This window comes from Canis aureus, chromosome 8, assembly GCF_053574225.1.
Source record: "Canis aureus isolate CA01 chromosome 8, VMU_Caureus_v.1.0, whole genome shotgun sequence".
NCBI lineage: Eukaryota > Metazoa > Chordata > Mammalia > Carnivora > Canidae > Canis > Canis aureus.
The window spans coordinates 13,525,607-13,549,717 of record NC_135618.1 but is presented as its reverse complement, the minus strand read 5'-3'; the positions used below and the strand labels follow the sequence as shown (position 1 = coordinate 13,549,717).

General features: G+C 42.1%; 1 long non-coding RNA gene across 2 annotated transcripts; it reads left to right on the top strand.

Annotated features, from left to right (window-relative positions):
* The first annotated feature begins 3,398 nt into the window (after window positions 1–3,398).
* LOC144318024 (uncharacterized) lies at window positions 3,399–23,889 on the top strand. 2 transcript variants are annotated; one of them, XR_013383889.1, is made up of 3 exons: window positions 3,399–3,507; window positions 13,862–13,902; window positions 23,512–23,889. It is a non-coding gene; the product is annotated as an uncharacterized LOC144318024 (long non-coding RNA). The 2 variants fall into 2 exon arrangements; XR_013383890.1 differs by lacking the exons at window positions 3,399–3,507; window positions 13,862–13,902 and adding an exon at window positions 21,871–22,071.
* The last annotated feature ends 222 nt before the right edge of the window (window positions 23,890–24,111 follow it).

The following is a 24,111-nucleotide window of genomic DNA, read 5'->3' as shown; positions in this document are numbered from 1 at the left end:
TGGGGATAAAAATATCTCTATTCAAAATCCAGGACTTTGTTGTTAAAAATGAAGATCTAAAGTATATAGAACTCTTTTTTTTTTTTTCTTGGTTCCAGAAGCGAATGGAGCTTGAAACTCCCACCTTTTAGTCATTTGGTTTTGAAAATGACCACAAAAGAGATAGGAAGAGCTGAAACATTTCCTCATGAAAGCATGAATTTTGCAGGCCCTTATAAATCAAGATGAATATTAGAATACAGATATAGTTTATAGGCATATGAATATGGATAGTAGAAATATGATTTTGTTCCTGGGACAACCGAAACATGTATCAGGACAGACATTGCATCATATTGAAGGAATAGCAAGTCCCCAGGTACTCTGATGGGCATTGTGTCTTTTTTAAAGAAAGTCACCCACACAAGACAGTGTCATCCTTCTCTCCTGACAGGCTGCTGGTGCAAATGCCATCTTGATTGGGGTGGAAGTTCTTCGGCCTCTACACCCTCCATCCAATGCCTGTGGTTTCCAGTTGAGTATATAACTTCCTATTTATCTGGAGGCCTGTTTTGAAATCGTCCTCCTCGGTAGTTATCCTGACATTCTGTACTGCAGTCTCAATCTCCTCCTTTTTTTTTCCCTTTCCCCTGTCATGAAGTTTGTGATCATCAGCAAGAAGTCAATTTTGACTCTTTCACTCTCTGGAGCTTTTAGAGCTCTTTGCAAATACCCGGAGCATGACCCTGGAAATTTCTTTTCCCCCAGAAAAGGAAAAAGCTCCACTTGTCAATCAGTCATCCTGAGCATAAATTCTTACAAAGGAACTGGGAGCGGCCCCTGTCTAAATCCATCAAGATGGAGGGGAGGAGGGGAGTGGGGGTCAAGTTACTAAATAACTGTGATCAGCTTTAAAGTCCAGCTTCAGGGTTATTGCTTACATTGCCTTTCGAATATAGCATAGATGCACAAAACAATGAAAGAACACCAACTCCTTTGTCCAGTAGGACAAGTTTGAGGTGTAAAGCATTCTGAATAATGGAAATTCCGGTTAATTGAATCTTAACCTACTTATGGACAGAGCTTACCTAGGGCAGGGGTTTGGCTGAGGATCACAGAAACGTGAATGCCTCTTTTTCCAGATGTGCATAGAATTTAACAAGTCACCCCATGCTGCTTTGCATCATTCTTTACCCTTGTTTTGTTTTATAGTGAATTGTCCATGTATTTCTCTCACCCAGGAGGTTCCAAGCAATTTTGGAGTAGAAGTGGTGGGTTTTTTTTTTTTTTTCTCCATCTTTGTAAAACCAGTAAAATATTTCACATTGTAGACATTCATTAAATATTTGCTGAGTTACATTGATTTTCACCTCTCTATTATGTGTTTGGATACATGGCTCTACCAATGACAAATGCCCACTATGTACATCAATGCCTTAAGTAGAAACAAAGCCAAGAAAACATGAAGCTAGTGTATACTTTGATGATTTCTATAAAACTTAAAAGCAAAACTTTTCTTTAAAACTTCCCATGTTCAGAAAATAATGCTTAAAATCCTGATAGGTACACACACACTCTCACACATGCACACACTCTGTTTGAAATATATTCTACCGAAAAGTAAAAAGATAAAAGTGGATCATAGAACAATGAAGGTCCTAGCAAATTCTGGACCTAGGATTTAAAGAGACTAAAGATGAGTCAATAACAAATACTTATTCAACCCCTACTAGCTGTACTGGGCTGTACTAGGTCCCCTGAGGGTACAAAAATGAGGAAGCCAAATATCAGGCCCCTACTTTGTTTCACCTACTGTTCTGGGTCCATAAGTACATTGGGAATAACAAAAGATATTCCTGCTCCTTGTCTTCAGAGCTAGAGGGGGGAGCCCAACAATTAGCAATCAACATAATAAATGAAGTATATAGTGGCTGGAAGGGGGTACAGACAATAGACAAAGGAGAAACAGATCAGGATGAGAGGACTGGGTAGCCAGGTAAACAGGGAGAGCACAGTAGGTTTCTTCCGGAAGGTAGTATTTGAGTGAGGACTTAAAAGAGAAGTTAGCCAAGCAGATATCTGGGGAAGGGCATTCCAGGCACAGGGAATGGTCAGTGCCAAGGGTGAAAGCAAGCTTGACAGGTTGAGGGACAGGAAGCCGGTCAGTGTAGCTGCACAATAGCAGGTGGAGAAAGCAGGAGAGAGGATCTCCCAGGCCCTTGCAAATGAACACTGAGTCAAATGGAGATCCCACGGCAGGGTTGTCTGCAGAGAAGCAGTGTGGTCGGGTGTGTATCTCAGAAGGTTCACCCTAGCTGCGGGGCTGAGGACAGGCTATAGAGGTGCTAGACGCAGGGAGACCTGTTCAGAGGCTGCTGTAGGTACCAGGTGCACCTGGAATATGTCTGATTCAGCGTCTGCTTCCCCCATTAGACTCTCTTAGCAAAGGCACATCTTGTCCAAGGTATCCTTTGGAACAGGTTTTCCCACAAAGTAGGTGCTTAACACATGTATTTTGACTGAATGGAGGTGACTTCAGTATATCACAGGAAATCACTGAAATCCCCACAGAAGGTTAGGATAGAGTGCCCTAGGGATGCGGAGGAGGGCAAAAGCATCTGTAACTCAGAAGGTTCATAGTGGAGGAAACATGTCCTTAAGACTGGTGGTGATGGTCGCAGTAGTAGTGAGAACAGTAGCAGGTTGCACTTATTGAGAACACACTGCATCCGGGCTGTGTGCTGATGCTTCACACGGATCAGCAACTGTGAAGACCAGAGAAGGGAACCCCCTGCACAGGACATGCAAAGTTCAGGGTCTGAATAGGTGGCTGGCTAATTATTTTGTTTTGTTGAAAACCTCATGTAGAATACAATGGAAAAGAAAGCTGGAAAGTTACGTTGAGGCTGGATTGTGGACGACCTAAAATTCATGCGTTATGCAGGTGTTTTGGATATTACTCAGATTTTTGAGGTTTATTTGTTTATTCAGCAGAGGAGGGAGAGGTTTAGAGCTGAGTTTGGGAATGATTAATATAACTCCTAGATTACCTCTGGATCATTTAGCTGGAGGATAAGACTAGATGAGCAGTTGTTGCTAAGGTCAAAATTACAGCTTTATCATTTGGAAGCACTGATGTGGAAAACAGAAAAATGACACACCCTGATACTTGGATGGGCCCGTGCAGTTTGCAGAGCCCTCGCCGTATGTATTATCTCACTTGATCATCACAGCAGCTCTGCTAGGTGGCATTGTTATCACATTTTACAAATTGAGATGATTTATGTAAAAGCGATTGGTGCACAGCCTGGCCTGTAGTAGATACTCAAGAAATGTTAGCTGAAGTGGAAAAATAAGGAAGTACAGGCTCAGAAAGCCTAAGCACATTGCCCAAGGTCATAGAGCTGAAAATAAATGTCAGAGCCAAAACTTCAAGCCAGTTTGTCTGAGTCTAATGCTCTGTGCTCACACCCTCACTGCTTCTCTGCCACCCACCGGAGAGCCCCAGAAGTTCTTGGAAAACGACAGGTAAAGGAGTGTAGCGTAATACCGAGTCAGCTAACCTAACCAAATCCCAATATGGAGAATGTTATTTAGTATTTAGTATAAAATCTTATTTTAAGGGTTTCAGACATATACATTTATATTATATATATATATGCTTTTATATGTTAGTATATTTGCATGTTCAAATGAATGCGTGTGTGTGTGTGTGTGTGTATAAGGCTAAGGTGTGGGCGGGTTTAATTCCTACCGGGACCTCTCTCCTTAGCTTGCAGGCAGCTGCCTTCTCTCTGGGTCCTCGTTAGGGTCTCCTCTCTGTGTGCCTGCATTCTTTGTGTATTTCTGCACGTAAAAGTTCTCTCCTCTTGTAGGGAAACCAGTTAGATTGGATTAGGACCAATCCTAATGATCTCATTTTGACTTAGTTCCCTTTTTAAATGCCCTGTCTCCAAATACAGTCACATTCTAAGGTCCTGGAGGTTAGAATTCCAACACATAAATTAGGAGGGGCTATAATTCAGGCCATAACATATTTATTATTATTGATTTCTTTACTATTGATTTATTTGTTATTGATTTATTTTCTGCTCACCAGCCTCTTAGAAGTAGTGGTGTCTCTGACCTCCCTTTCAAATTTCCAAAATCCGGCATTTCCTCATTAAACCTTTCCTGGGGAAAACTAAGGCCCTTGGCACAATGACACGGACACAGTGGGGTTTATCAGTGGACATGGCATGAGCTTTGGACTCCGGCAACCTTGGTTTTAATTCCAATTCCATTGCCATTTTTTACCTGTGTGGCCATGGGCTGGTTACTTAACCGTAGTTTCTTTATTCATAAATTGTGAGTAAGAGGGCCTTTTTAGCAGGTTTGGGTGAAGATTAAAAATAATTTATGTAAACGTGTCTAGCACAGGGCCTGCCCAGACCATAGGAGCTCAGTAAATGTGTGCTCCCGTGTCCATCACCGCCCTGAGGGAGCTCGCAGGGCCATGCTCCCTCAGGCAGAGGGAGACAAGCACACAGATAATTCCACTGGAACTTGATACGTGCCACGAGGACTATATATAACAAAGCACTGTGTTTGCTTGGATGTTTTTGGTGTTAGCCTAACCAGAGTATTTCTGTAATAAATACAAAAGGCAGCCAGTTCACAATTCTGTTGACCTATCATTAGCTAAGCCAAAAAAAAGAAAAATTAAAACAGAGACTTCTGGGTGGCTCAGTGGTTGCCACTCAGCATAGATAAGGACTACTCCCAACTTGGAACAATTGTATGTTTTTCTAAACAGATATTTGCACTTTAACAATATAATGGCAATTTACATTTTAGTTCTTTTCTAAGGTCTTTGTACTCAGGTGTCATGTACATATACCATTAAGAAAAAAGAAGAGGAAATCTAACTGAAGGAGACCTTATATAATTTTTCCTTTTGCTCAGTGGAATCATTGGATGAAATATTATTAGACCTAACAGAAGAAAAAATAAGCAAAGATATTTTTCCTCACTAGTAAAAAAGTCAGGCATGGGGGCATCTGGGTGGCTCAGTCAGTTAAGCATCCAGCTGTTGGCTTCAGCTCAGGTCATGATCTCAGGGTCATGAGATCTCAGGTCATGCTCAGCACAGAGTCACCTTGAGATACTCCCTCTCTCCTTCTCCTTCTGCCCTCCCACGCACTCTCTCTCTCTCTCTAATGAATACATAAATCTAAAAAAAAAAAAGTCAGGCGTGGTATGGTATTGCTAAAAAACATTTTGCATAACACAATGATAAATAACAACACAAATTAGCATCATCAGGACTCACACATGGGATCTGTGCATGAAACTCCACTTAGATTAGGAAGGGGTTGGAAAAAAGCATAACAGTGGGATCTCAAGAAAAGGTGCCATATAAACTGAAAGCCTACATATTTATTATTTACTAGATAAAAATGCAAATAGATTTATCATCCACCTTTTAGAAGATGGTACAAAATACATAATAGCATCAACAAGTTGTATTTATGGGGCACTTTCATGTCTGTTCATATCTTTTCTATTTGTTCTATGCTGACTCAGTTCTGTTATGAAGTAGGTCAGATTAAGTGGTTTTTGCCCCATTTTACAGATGAAAAATAGAGATATGATTCTATCACCTTGGGGATGCAGATTGACTAAACCGTCTTTTATTTCAACAATTTGAAAATCTTAGTCCATACATCATAAGACAGGTATCATCTATCTATCTATCTATCTATCTATCTATCTATCTATCTATCATCTATCTACTATTCATTTATCTATCCATCCATCTACCCATCTATCTATTCACTCACTGACCCGTCTCTCCTCTGAACTTATCTATAGGTCAGTTATCTGACAATCGCAACCTTTAGAAGACAGCCATGACCCTGGAAGAAGGCAACATGTTCTCGACATTGGCTAAAATATCTGCCAAAGACACATGCACTAAACCTTAGGCTCTGAAATGGTAGTACTTAACTCTTTAATAAGAATTTCTCAGACTTTTTTTTTAAGATTTTATTTATTTATTCAAAAGAGTCGCAGAGAGAGAGGTAGAGACACAGGCAGAGGCAGAAGCAGGGTCTCTCTGGGGAGCCTGATGTGGGACTCGATCCCAGGACCCTGAGATCACGACCTGAGCCAAAGGCAGATGCTCAACTACTGAGCCACCCAGGTGCCCTGAATTTCTCAGACTTCCTATGCAGAACCCATGGACACTTATTTTAAACAAGTTTGGTATTTGTTTGTTTGTTTCCAAGACCAGAGCAAACTAAGTGAGGAGACTGAGAAATGGTGAGAAATGGTGAGAAAGGCTAGAGCATGGACAGAGTTATGTGACAGCAAGGAGAGATAAAGAAGAAATTAAAAAGCAGCCATAAAATCAGAGAAAGCAGTTTGGGGCACTTTTAAAGTAATGATAAACATTGTGACTCGTTTCAAAGTGTCCTGCAATAAAAAATGCTCATAATCATCAAATCCCCCAATCATTAAAATGTCAAATGTTTGAGACAAACTAATTGTAGTTGGTATGTTTTGAGTATTTACTTTGTAGCAAAAACCATGCTAGGTGCTTTACATACATTATCTCTAATCCTCTCATCCCTCAGGGTTTTGGAGATAGAAAAATGACACTTCCACAGTTTAAGCCATTTCCTTAAGGTCATTCAGACAAGTATTAATAAGTGAGCCAGGATTCAAACTTAGATTTCTCTGATTGAAACCCTTCCACTCTGTCCGCTGTTTAACACAACCTGAAAGATGCCAATCAAAAACTGTTTAAGATTTAAAAAAAAAAAAAAAAAACTGTCTTAGTGCCTTTGGGTATAGTTGGCTAATCTGGAAACTGAATCAACCCTGTTCTATCCATAATTCTCCCAAAGTATCATAAAAGTGAAATGTTAATTTTTGTGTACTTTTTGGTAGGGAGAGGAGTATATTTTCTGCTTGACATGAACCGGGTATTTTTTTTTTAATTTGACTTATATAGCAGCAGAACAGGCTGCTAGTGGGTTTCCCACCTCTGAGAATATTGTAGCCATCATGAACACTTTCCAAGGATGCTGAAGATATTATTTCTATACAGAGAAGGAAATAGATCGCTAAGGGCCTACCTCATTCTTAAGAATCCATATCTCAAAAATCCTATTTCATCCTAATATGCAGTATTTCGAACAACTCATAAATGGAGAAGAAAGATTTGCTATTAGATGAATTATAATCCTTTAGAGCACAAAAATAGTGAGTTCAACCCTCTTGGCAGTTGCATTTAGCTAACCAATTTTTTGTGACTTTAATTCTTTGGTGTCAAATGGATCACTGCATGTTCAATGCTTAATTACTGAATCTTCATCATCCCCAAATACTTCTGTGCTTAATATTTATTAAAACCCTTTTTTCAGTGAGACAAACCTCATCTACCATCTGAAATCTAATTTTCTTGACATTTTGTAGATAGTCGTTATGAACTAATAATATACAGTGCTGTTTGAAATCATCATTCCTTATGTTATACTATGAAATTAATTTTTCCCTTTTGATTTTTAATACATTTCTCTTGTTCTATTCAAAGACTGGTAGGGTGCCCTCTTAGTGATAATTTTGACCAGTCATTTTAAATTGCTATTCAAAACAGACTGAGTAGTGTTTCACATGAACATTTTTATTAAATTTCCCATGATGTTACTTACGATGAAAAAATAACTACTGTGGCCAAAAATATAAAAAGAAAATAAAGCCAAAGGAATATATAATCAAACATTTTATATCTTACTCAGAACAGATGAAACAAATCTAAATCAGCTTATGTAAGTAAAGATAAATATTTGTAAGATGAGTTTCATTGATTAATACATTTGGCCATTCAGTTCAGGCTTGGCTTGTCTATTAGGCTCAGTAGGCAGAGTGTGTGTGGGATCCACAGTATTCTCAGGAGCACATGAAGATGTTTTAGTTTAAAGTCAGAAGACAAAAATGAACTTTTAGGTAAAAGGAAATGTTTTGATAGATAATATTAACCTATTTTTATACCAATGTGAGTATAAAATAGAATTAAAAAAAAAAAAACTTTAAAATGGAATAAGTGGCCCAAGGAGGCAAAAGTGCCCAGGGCCCATGCAAGATATGATGTTCTCCATATCCACTCATTCTAACAAGATTAACTAATCTCCCTGCTATTTGTCAGGATCACACTAGGGCTGATATATGTGTGGGGTGGGGAGAAATGGGGTGAAGTGGTAGGTTGGATAGAATGAAGAGGACCCAGCTTTTGTTCTCAAGGAACATGTGAATTCCTAATGAATGAAGAAAGTATGTGAATCATCCTTGCTCCTTCTCCCTCTGACTGCTCCCCTCGTGTGGGTGCTCTCTCTCTCTCTCTAAAAAAAAAGTATGTGCATTGATCATTTCAATACACTGTGGTAAGTGGTGTTGTAGATACAGACAAAGTGCAAGGGAAGTACTGAGAAGGCAGTACTGAGAAACCAGCTTTGCCTGGTGGACGTGGTGGAGGGCAGGGTTCACACAGCCCATGGTAGTTACACTGCCTCTTAAGAAATGAGATGGATTAATGAGGGGGGAATTATGGGGCTACGTTCCCGCCAAATGGATGGCATTGGAGTGTGCTAGGCCTTGGTATTTTCCAGAAACTGCAGATAGTGCATTATGCCTGCAAGACTATAAGCAGGTACACTGAGGGTTGTTGAAAAGGTAGGCAGGTGCCATCCTGGCCCTGCCAGTGAGATTACATTGCACTTCATAGCATAAGTTCTATGCTTCTTAGCCTTGGCATTAAGTGCTTTTACCATTTGGTGCCCATTGGCAGGACCACTCCCTGAGATGCTCTACCAAAATGCTCTAGTGCCAACCACCCATGTGGACTTGCTTTCCTCCTTCTGCTCTTTGGGTACGTTCTCACTTTATCTGCAATGTACTCATCCATCCCTGACATGGACTTCCTCCCGGAAGCCCCCTCCACCCCAGGCAGCACACTTACCAGGTCAACACAGTTCAGCACTGGGAAGGACCTTTGGGATTACCTAATCATTAACCTTCATTTTCTGATAAAACTGAGGCCCAGAGAAATCAAGCAACCTGTGCCCATTCCCATAGAGAGCAAAACGGAATGAAATCCATCTGACTTCTGGTGGTACCAATTTCTGTAGCAACTACCTTCACAACACAACAGGTGATTAATCATGTACCATCTTGCCATAGCTGGTGTCATCGTCAACGATTTAATTTTACCATTTGACTTGTTTATATCTTGTTATATTTTCCCATCTAAATGTCATTCCCCTATGGGCTGGAACTGCCTCTTCTAGTGATTTCCCAAGGGACCTAAAGCAGTCAGCCTTTAAATAGTTAATAATCTGATTTAGGTTTCTCATCATCATGAAATGATTTGCCTATATTATAGAGATTATTAAATCTATGGCAAGAAAGAAAAGAACCCATCGCCTGTCTTAATTTAGGTTTTCAGAGAGCAGAGCCTGTGACATAGTTCCTGTGCCCTGGATTTATTGAGTGTGTGCTTCAGAAAAAACAAAAATAAAAACCCAAAACTGTGAGAGGGTGAGGCTGAAATGGGGAAAGAGCAAGTCTGACCTCTGCCGCCCGATCTACTGGAAGGAGGGAGTTCTGGAGCATTCATCATTCCACAGAGTTGTCCTGCAAGGGGCAGGACAAGTTTTCCCACCTCCTTGTTTGAAATAAATCATTGTGGGATGCCCAGAGTGGGTGGTGGGGGGCAGGTGGAGGGCAGGGGCCAAGAGGTGTAGGCGGATGTAATTTCTTTGAAGAGAGGCTCTGCTAAGGACAATTCTCGAAGTTGGGGGGGGGTGGATCGTTGTGAATCACTGTACACAATAAGCACAGCAGCTTGGGGCTGATGGAACCTACTTCATAAGGGGAATCTGGGCAGAGCACCAATAACCCTCGAGCACCACTTTCACTCGGGGGAGAAAACTCCCCAACAAACAAAACAACCCAAGAAAACAAAACAAAAAACCCAGGTGATAGAACCAAAGAACCGATCTTCTCCATCTGAGGTCTGGCCTCCTCTTGGTTAGATCATAAATTTTCTCAAGTTATTCCCACGCAGCCTTACCTACCCCGATGTCCATATTGACCCTTATTCTCATAAAAACAGATTTAATGTACAAACAAATTATTCAATTCTTCTAATGGAGTGGCTTGCTATCTCGGAGGAATGCAATCACCGCTGGAAAAAAATGCCATAGATCATCAGAAATGAGATCATTTCCAAGGCTTTGAAGACTAGATACTGCAGTTTTTTAAATTCTGCCTCCAAATAGCCACAGTATGTGAGGAAAGCACCAAGCCCCCAGATTAATCCTCTCTGCAGCCCCCCCCCCAAAAAGTCACCAATTAATCTGCCCTACAGAGAACAACAGCAACAACAACAAAAAAACAAACAAAAAAAAGCAAAGCAAAACAAAACAATAATAATACCCAACTAAGTCCCATATAAATGGAGATTTTTCTTAAAGATCTCATCTGCCATCAAAATGTCTGTTGGGGGCACAGGCCAGAGTCTGAAATTAAAACACAACCTGCCCAGCAGTGTGGGGTGTGGCTGTGTGTGACAATTCCTAATGACACCCTCCCTTTGGACGTGGAAAGGGATTTTGCTCCTTAGTTTGAGCCTGGCCATTAGGACTCCATCAGGTCTGGGCTACTTCAGATGGCCTCCATTCCCAGTCCCATCATTCTCAAAAAAAAAAGGAAGTCCACGTTATACTCAAGCCCTGGGCACCTCCTAATTACTCTGGTAAATCTGCATTGCCTCCAATGGACTCCATGGCTCTGCACCTGAATTTGGGATGTTAGTAACCAGAGGAGGTTTTGTGTTTCCAAAAGCTTCTCCCAGGGACACAGCAGCAAGGAAACTGCCTAGACCCACAATAGGGATGGTCATCTCTTCTCTATGGTCATCCTTACCTGTTACTCCTGGGTTGATTCGTTGGCTTCATTCATTATCTTGTATCCCTCTCACACTGTGAGATTGAGAATAATTCAGCATTCTGCAGGAAATATACAGGGAAAGCTTCTCCCGGATTCACTGGAGCACCCAGACACTTACTGGGGGTCCCGGTCCCTATGGTGTTCCCCTTGTGAGCCCCCAATCAGACCAGACACCGGGCAGTCCCTCTGGCTTTGCACACCAAGTCATGAAGATAAATTTGGAGAAAATAATTACTACTAATAGTTTCTAAGAAAACTAGCATCAAAACTTCCATAATGATTAATTCTCCCTGGAATTTATACTGGTTGCATTTTATTTAAAATAAGACAGGGACACCTGGGTGGCTCAGTGGTTGAGCAACTGCCTTTTGGCTCAGGGAGTGATCCTGGGGTCCTGGGATCAAGTCCCGCCTCAGGCTCCCTACAGGGAGCCTGCTTCTCCCTCTGCCTGTGTCTCTGCCTCTCTCTCTGTGTCTCTCATGAATAAATAAATAATCTTTAAAAAAATATGACCAACTCAATGCATTTGGAATAAAGAGAACAACCAATTCACAAATGAGCATTCAAAAATGTTTCTCTGAAAAACCGTTTTATCATGCAACCTCCGTAATTACAATTCTTTAACCCTCCGATTGTGTTAGAACTCCTGAGAAGTTAAATAAGCAGTCAAAATGTATCCCAGTCTCTCCAAACTTCCCTAGCTTTCACTTCGCTTTGCACAACTTTTTAAATTTAGAAAAAAAATAATTTAATTGTGGGTGAATTTTTCCATGAGCTATCACCAATAATAAATTATCACCAATAGCAAATTTATTTTTACCAGTAATAAATAAGAAATATTACCAATAATACTACCAAAATTAATGAGCTTTAGCTAAAAGGTCGTGGAGGAGAGGAAGGTTTTGGGGGACTCCAGTCATGGAGGGAAGAGAACAGGAACAACATAAATGAGAGTTTGGGAAAGTAAACCATGTTGGTAGGAAGGTAATATTGATTCTGTCTATGGTATTTTTGAAGTGACGTGGGACATCCAAGTGGAGACTCCATTCAGAAGCATGAGGAGCTGATGGGAAACAAGATGTGATGAGAAACCTGGGGGTCAATTACCGTCCTTTTGCACCTGTGGATGTCTCATAAATGTCACGAATTTACCTGTTCCCATCCACCTGTATTTAAGAGAAAGATTGTGCTAGGAATCTAGAGGTTGCACTAGGGGTGCCAAATGAAGACAGGTCTGTCTGGACCATTGACAGCCCCATCAGCACATCCTTGGGGGCCAGGGGGTAGCAGCTGAGTGACTTCTGCAAGCCCCACTCTATATGCTAATGCTTTAATGGGTTTGTCCTGATGAGAATTCAGAAGCTAGAAATTGGCCAATTTTCATTCCCATTCAACTGATAAGGGGTGGTCAGTGAGATACTTTAAGCCCCAGGAGATTATGGGTTTTGGCTTTCGCTGCCCACAAGTCTAAAGGAGGCCACAATTTCTGATAATTTCTTCTCCTGGAGGGGATAGAAAGGGAATGGGGAAACTGTTAGTCTGGACCTAATTCTGAAACCACAAGGGGGAATTGGTTGATGAAGTGGAAGTGATTGAAACCAAGGAGGAAAAGGGTCCACGGCGTGTCATCCTAAAGTGGCAACCACGAGTGAGGTGGGTTGGCCTTGGCGGATGTGTCCCTTCCATCTCAGGAGGACTGGCATCTTTAAAGGAGAAGAGAACACATGGGCAATAATTGCACAGCGAAATTCTGAAAGGGAAGGAATTTTCAGAGAAGTGGAAAACATTCAAGAATAGGGTGCTAACTATGCAGTTTCTATTTCTTCCTTCAGTTTGCTGAGGTATACATGAAAAATAAAATGTTAAGCCATTTAAAGTGGACAGTGGGATGATTTGATACACGTACACATTGTGAAAGTGTTTCCCCCATCAGGTAAATTAACACATCCGACACCTGACATATTTACCCTCCGCTCCCCCCTCTTTCTTGGATGAGAACATTAAGTTCTATCCCCTTGACAAACTTCACAACATGCTTTATCAACTGTAGTCACCGTGTTAGAGCCTCAGATCTTATTCATCTTTTTTTTCTTTTTTTTTTTTAAGTTTTCTTTTTTTATTTATTCATGAGAGATACAGAGAGAGAGAGAGAGGCAGAGACACAGGCAGAGGGAGAAGCAGGCTCCATGCACCGGAAGCCCGATGTGGGACCCGATCTGGGGTCCCCAGGATCACACCCCAGGCTGAAGGTGGCGCTAAACTGCTGGGCCACTGGGGCTGTCCAGATCTTATTCATCTCACTGAAAGTTTACACCAGCCTCTCTCTATCTCCCCCACCATCCAGACCTTGGCAACTACTTTTTTTACCCCATTTCTATGAGTTCAACTTTTGTTGTTTTAGATTCCACATATAAGTGATACCATGCGGTGTTTGTCTTTCTCCGTCTGGCTTATTTCACTTAGCAAAATGCTCTCCAGATTCATCCGTGTTGTCATAAATGACAGGTAATAAAAAAAAAGAAATGACAGGTGATATTTCATTATGTATGTACACACATACACACGCACACATACATACATATATATAAATATATGTTCATATCCTACATTCTCTTTATCCCTTCCTCTGTCGACTGCTACTTGGGCTCTTTCTGTACCTTGGCCCTTGTGGATAAACACTGTGCAGTTTCAAATGATCTTAGGGTATTAAAAAAAGGAAGGCTTTATTAATCAGAGGATGAAAAATTTCTGAGAAGCCCACATGTTCATGTACCAGCTTTTAATAAAAGAGGTATAATTTATCCAAATGAATGAAACTTTGGGTCTCAGTCTACTAAGTTAGCTAGACTGCGCCTTCTGACTTACTTACTCTACTCTTGTCATTTCACAGGAGGAGGAAGGAGCCCAGAGCCTGCGACAGGGGTGGTTAAGGTCAGTCTCTTGTTGACACACCATGACTGCAACCGATTTTGGTAATTTGCTTCAGGCCTCTCTCTGTCACCTGTGCGATTTCCAAATGGTGGCTTGAGAATTCTAAAGGATCCAAAAACTTTTCTGGGGTGAAAGGGCCCCTGAGTGGGCAGTGCTCTTGCTGGCTCCCACTCCTCACCTCCCCAAGTCCCGCTTTCGTCAAAAGAGTTTACTCTCCTTTCTGTTTTGTAAATACTTGACAAGGTAGGATTTAATTTTCAAAGGCAGTTCTTCTAAAATCTTTGAAACCCTGTGTCACCCCCAGGTCATTCCACTGGTTATGATTCCAAACGTGAAATACTGAACTGGACTCTGGGTGTTCGAACAATGATTAGGATGGAGGTTCCAATAAATGCATGTTTCAGAAATTAAGTACAAATATTATTCTAAAAAAAAAGCGAGGGCACGTAAGCAAAGAGGAGAGAGGGAGCCAGAGCTCTAAGAGCCTCCAGAAGCCAAGAGCTAGGAATCGATTGGACTTTCTAAAAATGGCAGTGAAAATGCTTTTCTTGGATTTATATTCAGAAGATGATGATCAAGGACCACAGCTTTGCAAGTTTTGTTTTGCTTTGACTCGATGCTGGTAACTGGAGTCGATCTCTCTGGAATCTCCACCACATATATAGGCATCGAATTATAATCACAAATTAAAAATATTTTAAAAGTATGTAACCATGATTTACCCTGAATTTAATGGATTATAACCTGACAGTCATTTAGCCAAACCCCTTTGAAAGATAAGGCTCAGCTTTCAAGATCTGTTTGTCCAGCATCCGGCTGGAGATCGTCCGAAGCTCGGGGTGTTCCTGGGGTGCTGGGGCCTCCGTGTGCGGGGTCCCTGGAGTTCCCAGCGGCCCTTCTGTCGTGGGGCTGCAGGCCTGGCCCGCCGTGAGCCCGCCGTGAACGTCCCCGGGACGTTCTCCTTCGGTTGCCGCTGCAGAGAGTTCCAGGCCCCTTGGTGACCTGCCAGCGTCTTGTTTTCTGCTGATTCTGCTCTGTGCGCAGGTTGGATCATGTCAAGTCCTTGTGTTACCTGGCTGCCTCCAAACCTCCTGCTCAGCACCTCTTGAACCTGCTCATGTTTATTTAGAAAATAATTTAGGTTCACCCAAAGGAAAAACCCTGTTTTCTGCAACCCTCGGCAAGAGGAGTCCTCAGGGAGGGGACGGTCGGGTCCCTGGGTCAGAGAGAAAAGGTGCGTGGGCCCTGCAGGGCATCCGCCGCTGGGCATCACAGCCAGCGTGTTCCAGGTCATTTTTTCCAAGATTGTCATTCTGCCCTTTGCTCTGACCTGGTGCCTAAAGTCCTCAGAGGCTTGCCCTGTGTGGAAGGAGGCTGCAGCACCAGGGGACGCACCGAGCGCTTTTCAAGCTTTTGTGTTTCATTCCCTGGCTCTGACTCTGCCCATGACCTCATTCATTTGACTCCCAGTTTTCTCCTCTGAAATGTTTAATTCATGTGGCTCATGACCCTAACCTGATCTAATATCTGCAGCCTCATCACCCTATGCTCTGGCCACACTGAATTAACAACTGATCACTAAACCTACTAGACCTTGATGTAATCGTGCATCCTTGAGCGCTTTTTTCTTCCTTCCAGTACCCTGCACCCTGCTCTGCCGGGCAGACTCAGGCTGCTGCCAAGGGCCTGTTCAGATGTCTCTCCCTTGGTGCAGCCTTTCCGAGTCCCTCAGGCCACACCCGTTCCCATTTTGATCCGTCACAGCATTGGACACATTTCTTCAGTTTGTCTATTCAATCATTGATTCAACGGGTCTTATTAATCACCCCCTGTGTGCCAACCACTGCAAGGCACTGCAAACAGAGTGGCGAATAAGGCAGAGATGGTCTCCAGGGCCAATGATCATCAAAGGCGCAGATGATTTTAGAAGTATCGACAATTAAGTTCATGTGAAGAAGTATGTCGCATACTGGGAACATATACCAGAGGCGCAATGTAATCTGGGGATTTGCGAAGGCCTCATTTAGGAGCACACGTTAAAGCTGAGAGTTGAAGCCTCGGGATAGGCCGAACAGGATACGCACCGGGGTATGTCCTTCATACGTAGTAGCTGACAGTCACCCAATAAAATGGAACAAATGAATGACTGAATGTGCTCTACAACCAGAGTGGCAGTTTGATCACTGCCTTAACGTTTAATTTCTATCAACTAATTTTTTTACAGTTTAAGAGCTTTTTAACATACATACATACACCTATGCCACATGACCTTGAAAACTCTTTGCTGCCCATTAGGCTAGTTGAAAGAACCTATAACCCGTGGAGACCAGGTTTGTAGCCGACACTGCTGTAGCCGACACTCCTTTCACACTGAAGGACTGACTATACCCCAGTTTCTGGGAAATCTGCTCACTGAAGACCTCAGGTATCAGCCCTCTCTGGGCAGTGTCCTTGGCTGAAGAGAGCAGTCCCACTCAAGGTCACTCTCCTTCCTTAGCATCCAACAATTGGTCTGTGGTGGGAAGCAGGGGTATAAAGGCCCAGCCCCCTCATCCCAACCAGGTTTAACCCTGAAGGGACCATCTGAGGGCCAGAGCTCCCCAGTTAGTGGTTGACTGCCTTGTTTGCCGTTCTCCCCAATCTAGGTTCTCTTCTGTCACCGGTGATATTCCAACAGCATTCCCTAGTAAACTTCTTGTACACTAGTCTCTAGCTCAAAGGCAGCTTCCCAGAGAAACTGGAAGCAGGCTCAGGGGCCCCAATAAATAGCATCTTTCTTGCCTACATGAATTCTGAGCGTATCCAAAAATAAGACAAAAGAATAAAAGAGACTGAAACCCCAAATATCAGTGTTATTACTGATAAAACTGATAATGAAAAATGTGATGTATAACCATGGGGTGTGTTGTCTCATCCTGAATAATAGACCGAGACTCATTTATTCCCCTAACTGCACGAGGCTGGGCTAGACGGGTCCCACAGAGGCAAGCCTGCTCCTATAAATGCACAGCGGGGAGGGGCATTGAGAGGGAAGGGAGGCACAGCACGACTCATGCTCAGATCTTGCACCTTGCTCGCCCTTGGAGAGGAGTGAGGTGTGCAGAAAGAGGCCAGAATGGTTACCCTAGTGGCCTTCCCTCCTTGCGAGAGGAATACCAGGAGGGCAGCAGCTCCCCACCCCTCTCTTCCCATTGCACAACCAGAGAGCCAAGCTCCTGGTTTCAGGAGCAGGAGAGGCCAGAGTTCAATGGTGGCTGGGAGACCCTCACACGGAGTAGCAGATGTGCTTTTGACATTTGCCTCTGCTGTTGTTCAAAAGAAATGGTGGAATTACCCATTGAACTCTTAGGAATGGAAAGCACAAAACCAAAGAGAATTTTCAATGCCTAAGTCCAAGGCTCCAAGATAAATTCCTTTGCTACTTGTTTTGAGCTGCACTGCTCCTGTGTCCATTCTGATAGGAACTATTTCCAGCGCAGGAGAATGGACATACATGTACACATATTCACACAAGTTAAAAAAATGCTTATTTTATGTATATATCGATACACAGTGGAAATATATATGGGAAGAGATAAAGAAATAAGAAAGACTAGCTTCTATTTTTTTCTTCTAGACTTAGATTTATTATAAAAACAATAATGTTAAAGGAAATTTTAGGAGGGAACAATTACGTTTTGCTAAAATTTTATCACTGCAACATGTTTTGCATTTTCATCATGTTTTGTCCATAAATATTAGTATTTTTGCATACATACAATTTAGAAAATTTTCCGTTTTGCTACTTGGTCTTTTTAATGATCACTTTTAATGCTACATTAATATTCCATCTCGTTAATTTACTATAATTTATTTAACTATTCCCTTCCTACTGGATATTTAAAGTGTTTCTAAATTTTGCAATGATAAATACCTCTGCTTTTAAAATTAGCAGACACAAATATAATGCAACAAGTAATTTTAAAACTACTCACTTCCATTATTTTACACATGCACAAGCCATAAATACATCTGAAATCTTAGCATAAATAAGTTTTGAGTTCCACTTTGAAAGAGGGGAGAGGCCTGGTCACCCCTGCTTCTCCTCACACTTGGATCTCTCTGTGTCATGCTTACTGAGAATGGGGACTGCATTGTGGCAGTGACCATACTGTGTAACTTTAGACCTGGAAGACTTGGTGGAGTGTCACCTTCATAGAAGGCATTCAAGCAATGTTGCTGCATCACAGCATTTAATAATAATAATAATTAATAATAATAATAATAAAAGAATATTGAGAGTGTGGAGTGATGACAGACAAATCTAGATGGTCCTGGAGCAAATTTTCTTCCTTGTTAGGTAGCTTAGCAGAGAGCTGCCTAGGCTTGATCAGAGAAAAGACATTTAGTTGTTGGTGGGGGACCCGCAAAGCTGTTCCCGGGGACCTCAGAATAAAGACCTTGTACCTCAGTCCATAGACTTCTTAGCAATGTTTCTGAGCCTGGAGATCCTTCCCTACATTTCTTAGAGATCTTACAGAAGCTAGGCGTTCTTTAGCTCTTCCTTGGCTAACCTATAAAGATGTACCACGGTGTGGGGCAAAGCTTGTTCTGTCTTGCTGTGCTTCTGGGAGCAAGTCTAGCCTGCTGGCTGAGGCAGGCCCTGCTTCCCTGAAACCTTGTTGTTATCATACAAATATATTTAGGGAATAAACATGGATTCAGGGGGGCAGTACTTAGAAGCTGCTTATCTGCTTCTAAGTGTTTTCCAATAAACCCCGTATTGTATATGCACTGTGTGGCATTGGACACCCCCCCTTACATAATAGGGAGAGAGAGTCATAGAAGAGAAATAGTCAAGTTTTAGAGATAGGTTCAAAGAAGAATCAGATCCAGAGACAAAAAAGAAAAGGCAACAAAATCACAGTAAGGAGAAAGATAATCCTATAAAGAAATTAAAATTAGTGAGAGTTAAAATTCTACCAATAGGTAGCAGGACTTGGGGTGTGGTATTTATGCAAAAGTGGACAAATAGACCAATGAAATGGAATATAGAATGGGGAAACATACCCACACAATATATGGTCACCTACTCTACAACCAAGGGGCCTTTGCAGCTTGGTAGAGGAAGGATGGACCTCTCAGTAGAGAGTACTATGGGATATCAATATGGAAAAATCATCCATTTGAGATGTGTAGACCTAAATGTGAAAGATAAAGCAGTAAAAATTCTAGAAGAAAACACAGGAGAATCTCATGACCTTGGAACAGGCTCTCATTTCTCTTTTTTTTTTTTTTTTCAGTCTCTCATTTCTTAAAGAGGACAGAAAACTCACTAATCATAAAAACGAAAGATCGATAGATTGAACTTCAATAAAATGTAAGACTTCTTTTAATAAAAAACACCATTAGGAAAGTGAAGATGCATGCCACAAAGAGAAGAAATGGACAGTACATACACTCAGCTAGAACTTGTATCCCTGATACATTATAAATTCCTACAAATTCAATTTAAAAACAGGGATAGACAACCTAAAGAAAGGTTGGCCCCCAAAATTAAATGGGCACTTCACAAATGAGAATATCGGAAAGGTCAACAAGGGCTATAAAACCTTTTGCAATATCATCTGGAAAATGCAAGTCAAAACTATAGCGAGATGCCAGTTACATGCCATGATCGGTAGAGTTAAATAGACTGATGATACCAAGTGTGGACAAGGATGTGGTGCAACTAGAACATTCATATGTTTAATGGGAATGTAAATTAGTACAACCACTTAGGAAAATTGTTTGGCGATATATTTTGAGACTAAAGGTACATCTATTTCAGAATGCAGCAATTCCAGTCCTCTTTAAATGCCCAGAGACTAGACCGGGCTCCCTAGCACAGGAACTCTAATGCACTACGCTCTTCATTGCAGCTCTATCATTTTCATGTCATCGTCATCATCATCAAAACAAAAAAAAAACCATCCAGAAGTCCATCAACAATTGAATGGATAAACTGCAGTATACACAAGACATGGCAATAAAAATATGCACAATTGCTACCTGCAACACCCTGAATAAGTAACACAGATACAATATTGAGTGAAAGAAGCCAGATATAAATGAATTCATACTGTATATCATTTATCTGAATTTTGAGAACAGGCAAGACTAACTTATGGTGACAGAAATCAGAATGGTGATTATCTTGGGGGGGGCAGGAGGGATATTGAGTGTGAAAGGGCATGAGGGGGAGACTCAGGTGATGCAGGAAATGTCCTGTCTGTCCATCTTGGTGGTGATCACATGAAGTAGAAGTAAAAATGTATTGGCCTATTACTTACGATTTTTGTATTTACTGTGCATATGTTACCCCTCAACAACAGTAACAGAAGTGGTAGGTTTTTCTTAATGTCACACTACAAATTTTCACTAGTGCATAACACCGAAAATGAAAATTGCCTGTCTTGTTTTTTAATCCCCATCGAAAGATATCACTGCAGTATGTAGCAGCTACCTGGGTGCTCTGGCGAAGTAGCATGAGATTAGGGAAGTTAACTTGCGGCTTAGTTAAAAACTTGATTGTGCCTATAAACGAAAACCTAATCCAGACCACATCACTCTCCTTGGCTGCAGTCCCACCAGGTCCAGAGGATGGAGTGTTACTGAGTATATAATTTTACTATATCTGGCTCTTACCTCTCCTCCCTCTGTCCTTGGGATAAACTCGCCTTTGCCAGATCACTACTATTTCCAACTCCAGCTCCAAGTTCATAAATTCAACCGATAGCTCTACTGAAATTCTTCAGTGGATTTCACATACCGTCTCTCTTCCAGCCCCCATGTACAGTAGAGTGTTGTATTCTCTTCTCTTAACATTGTTTAACCATCTGCTAACCCAGCCTTCTGCCCAAGGGGGTTTGCGGAGCGGAATGATTTGAAGTTTCTGCTGAAGTGCTTTACAGTTGGGGATAGTCCATTAATTGTTGATTTTGTTTGTATTCAGCATTCTGCTTCTATCTGTGGTTTTAATTGATGTGAACGTGCCCAGGGGCTTGCGCTGGACCCAGCTGTATAAATCAAATAAATAAATAAATAAATAAATAAATAAACAAACAAACAAACAAACAAATAAAAAAATGAAGTAAATCTCCCCTGGACTAAATAGATAACACAGCCTTCTCAATCTCTCTCTTTTTTTTTTTTTTTCCAACAGTGCTTGCAAATGTACCCTGAGGCTTATATGTGAGAAATGTATCCAAAGTTTAAAGACATAAATAATAAGCATCCACAGCTAAAGATGCAATCACATAACCATCTACACCCATTCATCGTAGCGTGGATGCTATGGGGAGATTTGGAACATTTCCTTTCCCCTCGTTTCGCTCCCCCCTTTATTTCAGATTGTTTGGAGATTGCCATTTCCTCTGATCATTTCTTTCGCAGGTAAAACAAAAGCAAAAGAAAATGAACAGGCAAAAAGTTGAAGGAAACAAAATCTCAGTGGAGTAGGCCCATCCACGGGGCAATGGAGAATTCCTAACAACCAGGGTTTTTTCCACCAGGGGAATGGTGAAATCTGCTGCATTTCCAATGCAGGCTACTGAGTGGGCACAGAGCCTGCGCCCGCAGAGAGCAGAGGGCCAGCAAATACCATGAAGCAGGCTTCCCCAGGCTTTGGGGCTCCTGCCCTCTCAGGAGCAACACACCCAGCTAGTGGCTGCCTGACCTCGCATCCCAGAATGAGAAGTGAGGCGAGGCCAACAGAACCCTACTGGCTCTCAAAGCCCTGGGTGAGCTGTGAGCCAGATTTGGGGGGTGAGTTTGTGGCAAAAGCCACCTGATACAGAGACTATGGCTTCCACAAATTTCCAGAGATGGAATCGTGAAGCTTCAAAATAAGTGGCCTTCCTTATGGCATCTGACACCCACCCTCCCACCCTCTGGTTGGTCACACTCTGTTTCCAGGGCTGTCAGGTTCCGGAGGAAGGTTCTGACCGTTAGAATCCTCTGGAAGTTGATGGCTTTATGTTGGAGAGGCAATTATGGTGTAAAGAACCTGAGTTTGAAGTCAGACAGACATGACATTAAAGAGGGGACTCTCTCTGTCTAGCTATGAGACCTTGGGCACCAACCCCCCAATTTCCTGATGTGTACAATAGAAGAAACACTACCTCACGCTTCACAGGATTAAGTGAGATGGTATGTAAGCCTGACTCATGGCCCCTACTCTTCTTCCCTTGGACCTCATAATCTAATCCATCTTGTAAAGGGTGAGTGTTCAAGTATTAAGACCCCCTTATTCAGCCCCTCTTTTTGTACAATTGGATCTTTGTGCCTTAGATTAATTTTATCCAGATTAAATCTGGTCTGGCTAGGTGTGGCTCGGCGGGCCTGCCAGTGGCTAACTTTTCAGATCCTAATTCGGCCACTTCATGTGTTCCCTGGAACTCCTGGCTTGGCATCAACCACAAATTTGATCAGTATGTTGTCCATTTCCTCATCCTAATTGTTAATAAATATACTGCAGGTGTTTCATTAGAGAGGCTCATGGAGACCTTTGGAGTTATAAGCTCACATGCATTCACACAACACTCAGATCTTCAAAGAAAATATGGTTTCTTTATTTCCAATAACGGATCTAATCTTCCTTATGAGCTTTTCTCATCCCAGTGTGTTGCAGGTAAAAATAGCTTTGTTTTAAACTTTTCCAGTTTTTTTGGTGTTAGTGGTCTTGTTTTGAACCCAGTCCGGAGACTGTGAATGCTCAGACTTTCAGATCGCCTTTCCTCCTGGTTCTTCATCGTAGAATTGGGTTAAAGGGTTTGGACTCTCCAAACCTCATGCTGGTCCTTGGGCCGATCCCTTTTCTGGTGGTAGTTGGCGGTGCCCTGGGGGCTGTCTGCTGAGGTGCCCCTACCCTTTGTTGTCCACCGTGAAGTGAATAGCTGATGCAACGCAGTGTCCATTCTCCTGCAGACTTAAGACTCCCAGAGAGCTTGGTCACTTTTCCTTGGCTCACTTTACGTGACCCCAGCTCTGTGTGCCCTTTAAGGTCTGGCTCTGATGGCCACTGGGTCTCAATTTCAGAGGCCCTGTCTGTATGTCTTGGCCACAGGGTCACTATGTACCTGCTGCTCAATCCCCAGCCAGATTTTCAGCTAAATTCTATATCCCTTATCAAAGAAATTAAAGAAAGCTTCATTAACAGCATGGACTCTGGAGCCAACTGGCTTGGATTTGATGTCCAACTCTGCAATTTTCCAGCTTAGTGACCTAAGAAGAGCTGTGTAACATAGTGATGCCTCCGTTTGCTCCTCTGTAAAATGGGGTTGTTAATAATACTGACCTTCTGGGTAGGAGTCTTATGAGGGTTACGGGAGCTATTATATAAAAAGCACTTAGAATTGTGCGTGGTAAGCACAGGGTACATGGTAAGTATTAGCTCGTAGAAAACAAGGAAATAGGATGTGGCAAGTTATTTAACCTCTCTATGCCTAAGTGTTCCCATATGTAAAACAAAGATCATAATAACTCCCTCATAGCTTTCTGTGAAAATTAAATGACTTAATATGTAAAGAAATTAGAACACAGTTTGGCACAAAATAAGCCTTACCGTTGTCATTTTGTTGTTGTTCCCAGGCCACAGAAGAGCCCAGGGCAACTCACTTCACTGTCCAGCTCAGACCTGCTGTCTGTTCACCTGTCCTGCAGCTGGCTGGCTGGCTGGCTGGGACGGTCCTTGAGAATGGGACAAAAGCCCCTTCTCTGCCTGGATTCAGCCTGCAGTGGTGCCTCAATCTACCAGATGCCAATCGCCTCCCAGACATCAGCCTACAGTGGTGCCTCTCCCAGGGCCACGTCTACTCTCTGTCTCCCGTCCCCTTTCTCCACTGACCAGATGGGACAAGCTCTCCTCCTCATTCTCTTTCTGGAAGGCACCTCTCTTATGTAATATTCTATTGTCAAGTCGCTCATGTCTGACTCTGCTTGTTGGTTAATTAAAACCTAATAAAATTAGGATTCCTCTTTCTTTCTACATAAATTTGATTCTCAAGTCTATTTCCAGCCTGCTGACTCAAAACAGAAACCAGCTTCGAAATGATGACCCTCCTGGTAGGGGGAATTAATTCCGCGAGGGGAATTCACAAGACAACAGGATACATGGGTGATGAAAATGTATGTGAAAGTGTTTTTAAAATTTCCCGGTGTGACTGACAATGACGTCATTTAAGGATTCTC